This window comes from Pseudorca crassidens, chromosome X (assembly GCF_039906515.1).
Source record: "Pseudorca crassidens isolate mPseCra1 chromosome X, mPseCra1.hap1, whole genome shotgun sequence".
NCBI lineage: Eukaryota > Metazoa > Chordata > Mammalia > Artiodactyla > Delphinidae > Pseudorca > Pseudorca crassidens.
In genome coordinates, this window is record NC_090317.1 from 26,446,681 (window position 1) to 26,451,051 (window position 4,371).

General features: G+C 45.1%; 1 long non-coding RNA gene across 1 annotated transcript; it reads right to left on the reverse strand.

Annotated features, from left to right (window-relative positions):
- Positions 1-299: 299 nt before the first annotated feature.
- Positions 300-4,079, reverse strand: LOC137217639 (uncharacterized). The gene is made up of 2 exons (XR_010940157.1): positions 3,833-4,079; positions 300-672 (listed from the first exon to the last, which is right to left on the reverse strand). It is a non-coding gene; the product is annotated as an uncharacterized lncRNA (long non-coding RNA).
- Between the last annotated feature and the right edge of the window lie 292 nt (positions 4,080-4,371).

Sequence of the window (4,371 nt, forward strand, 5' to 3'; positions counted from 1 at the left end):
TAGTACTTGGAAATAGAGAAACATTAATTTAGTCCTAGATTAAAGAGAAAAGCAAAATGGAAACTATAAATTTTTTAGGAAGTAACAGAAAGGTGAATACTTTATACCAAATGCTATGGGATCACCTAAAGCTTTATTCAGAAGAAGAAAATTTATAGCTTTAAATCAGGAATCAGAAATGTGTTCAGGGCCTAGGTAGGTGACGTAGATGTAGGAAGTGGTTAGGTGTAAAAATAGGGGTTGGGCCTTGTGGCGAATTAGAAGGTACATGACTGCCCTAAAAGCACTGAAGTCCACCATTTTATATGCTTTAGTATTTATTTATTTATTATTATTATTATTAGTTTGGCTGTGTTGGGTCTTCATTGCTGTGTGCGGGCTTTCTCTAGTTGCGGTGAGCAGGGGCTACTCTTCGTTATGGTGCGTGGGCTTCTCATTACAGTGGTTTCTCTTGTTTCAGAGCATGGGCTCTAGGCGCATGGGCTTCAGTAGTTGTGGCACGTGGGCTTCAGTAGTTGTGGCTCTCGGGCTCTAGAGTGCAGGCTCAGGAGTTGTGGTGCACGGGCTTAGTTGCTCCGCGGCACGTGGGATCTTCCCGGACCAGGGCTCGAACCCGTGTCCTCTGCATTGGCAGGCAGATTCTTAACCACTGCGCCACCAGGAAAGTCCCTGCTTTAGTATTAAAAAAGAAAAAAAAAAAGGAAAATATGTAACCTAAGTAACCCACTAAGAACACAGTTTCTAAACTGCAAAATTATCTAAAAGAAAACAAATAGGGAATTAACAAGGATAAAGCTCAAATTAGTGAAACGGAAAATTGTCACAGGTTGTGTTCTCTGGGAAACAGATGCTGAGGAATTAAGGGTCCAAAAGCTTTATTGAGCAGCAACATCTGTGAAGAAGAAGGGGCAGGGACTGTTGTTAGACTGTAATGCAGACTTGACAAAGTCCCTGCCAGTTAATTGGGGAGCTCTATAGCAAAGACTACCCATTAGAAAAGTTCTGCTTTGGGCAGAAGAGGCTCTGCCCCAAAGCCTGCCGGTTCATTAGCTGTGGGCATCTGGAGAGGAGTGTGACCCTCAGCTCAAAATCTGAGGTGGACTCTGAAGGTACTAACAGCTGGCGGCACTCCTTGCTGCTGGACAGTCAGTCCTTTCTTGAAGTGGGGTCTGAGCAGCACCTCTCTATGTCTGCCACAAAAACAAACAAAAACGGTATTAAAAAAAAAAACCTCGGGGGCCTTCCCTGGTGGCGCAGTGGTTGAGAGTCCGCCTGCCGATGCAGGGGACATGGGTTCATGCCCCGGTCCGGGAGGATCCCACATGCCGTGGAGTGTCTGGGCCCGTGAGCCATGGCCGCTGAGCCTGCGCGTCCGGAGCCTGTGCTCCGCATCAGGAGAGGCCACAGCAGTGAGAGGCCCGCGTACCGCAAAAAACCAAAAAACAAAAAACAAAAAACCTCGGACTTCCCTGGTGGCGCAGTGGTTAAGAATCCGTCTGCCAGTGCAGGGAACACGGGTTCGATCCCTGGTCCGGGAAGATCCCACATGCTGCAGAGCAACTAAGCCCGTGCACCACAACTACTGAGCCTGCGCTCTAGAGCCCACGAGCCACAACTACTGAAGCCTGCGTGTCTAGAGCCCATGCTCTGCAACAAGAGAAGCCACCGCAATGAGAAGCCTGCGCACCACAATGAAGAGTAGCCCCTGCTCGCCGCAACAAGAGAAAGCCCTTGCACAGCAACAAAGACCCAACACAGCCAAAAAACAAACGAAAACAAAACAAAAAAACCCTCATAAAATCCAAAACGAAAAGTTGGCTTTAAAAAAATTAATTCAGTTAATTAAAGCTTCCACCTTTTTCTCTGTGTGTGCAATTTGCAAAACTGTTCTACAGTGGAATACACAGGCACAAATCTGGCAAAAGTGGACTTTTAGGATTTGTTAAATGATATATCAGGCAAAACCAAGTAGCATTCAGAGAACTGTCTTCCATGGGGGGGGCCTTTAAATCCCATGTCTTTAAAAGTCAAACTTTTTTAATTTAATTTTTATTTTATATTGTAGTATAGTTGATTTACAATATTGTGTTAGTTTCAGGTGTACAGCAAAGCGATTCAGTTTTACATATATATATATATATATATATATATATATATATATATATCCATTCTTTTTCTGATTCTTTTCCCGATTCTTTTCCCATATAGGTTATTACAGAATATTGAGTAGAGTTCCCTGTGCTCTACAGTAGGGCCTTGTTGATTATCTATTTTATATATAGTAGTGTGTATATGTTAATCCCAAACTCCTAATTTATCCCTCCCCACTGAAGTCAAACTTTACATGCCAGCCTTCCTTCCACTGCCCTGTAAATGAGGAAGCACTTTTCAATGACTTGGAATGAAGAGAGGGCTATTCCTACAGAAAATAAGAGAGGAATATTCTGCTAGTTCGAGGTTTCAGTGTCCCCTAAGATCAGGAACAGTATTTGGGGGAGGGCTGGGCTGGGTATGTGGATGTGCAGTGGCACCCCTGAAGATCCAGAGCTTTGGTGAACCCAGAATGCTCCAACTGCCCAACTCACTGAGATTTCCTGGCTTGACTGGGCATAATTCAAACAGGAAAAGCTCACAGTCATTCCAATCTTCTGGAGCTCTGTGATAACATTTAATAACAGCCAATGAGATTTATTCCATACATCGTATTAAGGAATTTCTTCAAGGAATTGTTAAAATATGGGGTCCAATTGTTCTGTTAGTACTCCTACATGTTTTAACTAAATTAGATTCTAGATAGTCAATGGATCCATAAATTGCACTTGGAGATTCAGCAGAGTAACTGTTCAGAACCTTTGACCTAATGGCAGAAACAGAAGAAACTGCATCGTCCAGTATGGTGACCACTAGCCTCATGTGGCTTTTGAGCACCTGGAATGTAGCTAATCTGATTGGAAATATGCTGGAAGTGTAAACTCATGCAAGATGTCAAAGACTTGGTGTGAAAAAGAAGAAAGAATGTGAAATACCTCATAATTTTCATACTGATAAATATTGATAAATTTTGGATATATTGGAGCAAAGTTATTGAGATTTATTTGACCTGTTTCAACTTTTTAAATGTGGCTACTGGAGCATTTAAAATGCACACTTAGCTTACATTTGTGGCTCACATTATATTTCTTTTGGACAATGCTGTGCTAGATATTTACGGTAGTTTCCTGAATTCCTATTTTTTTGACTCATTCTGAGTTCCAAGCAGCACAAGAATAATGGCAAACCCATCCTTATTGCTTGCTATGGCTTTGACAGTATAAGACCAATGTATGTCAATACTGTGTTCATCTTCAGTTCTACAGAAATCTTCTGATTAATAGGGAGGTCATACAGAGTTGTCCTGTATCTATCCACACTGAAAAGTGCAGAGACAGAGGGGCATGTGATGGGAAAGCCATAAGCCCGGGCAGCAACAAAACCCGCAGTAAGTTATCCTGAGCAGGGTGTGATAATGGCTCCAGTGTGTCTTTTTGTTTGTTTTGTTTTCAATCTGCACTGTTTTATTTATTTACATCTTTATTGGAGTATAATTGCTTTACAACGGTGTGCTAGTTTCTGCTTTATAACAAAGTGAATTGGTTATACATACACATATGTCCCCATATGTCTTCCCTCTTGCGTCTCCCTCCCTCCCACCCTCCCTATCCCACCCCTGTAGGTGGTCACAAACCACCTAGCTGATCTCCCTGTGCCATGTGGCTGCTTCCCACTAGCTATCCACCCTACGTTTGGTAGTGTATATATGTCCATGCCACTCTCTCACTTCGTCCCAGCTTACCCTTCCACCTCCCCGTGTCCTCAGGTCCATTCTCTACGTCTGCATCTTTTTGTTGACCAGCCCTGTGAAAGCCAACCTTCTAGCTGTGCATTCAGCTGAGGGCCTACGGCTGGCTGCGTACCACTGTGTACCGCCGCATCACTTGGTGGGACATATGGTGCAGGGGGAGGAACCCAGAGGCGGCGGCGGCGGCAGGAGCGGCATCAGGAGGGACCAGGCACCGCGAGCCCGGCTGGGGAGAAGGAGGAGGCGGCGACAAAGGAGGAGGAGATAGCATCCGGGGCGGCGACGCCGGAAGATGGGGCTTGCCGCGGCTTCACCAAACCCGGAAAACCCTAATTCGGGTCCCCGGAGTTACCGCCTCTCCTTGGCCGGGCTAATTCCACCGAGCCGTCCCCCGCCGCCCCCTTCCCTCAGCTCCGAGTGACCCTGTCCCCGGGCTCCGCGCCCGCCCAGCGCCGGCTCCCCAAAGCCGTTTTTTTTTTTTTTTTTTTTGGAAAGAAACAATAAAATAAACTCCTGGCTAGCCAGACTAAGGT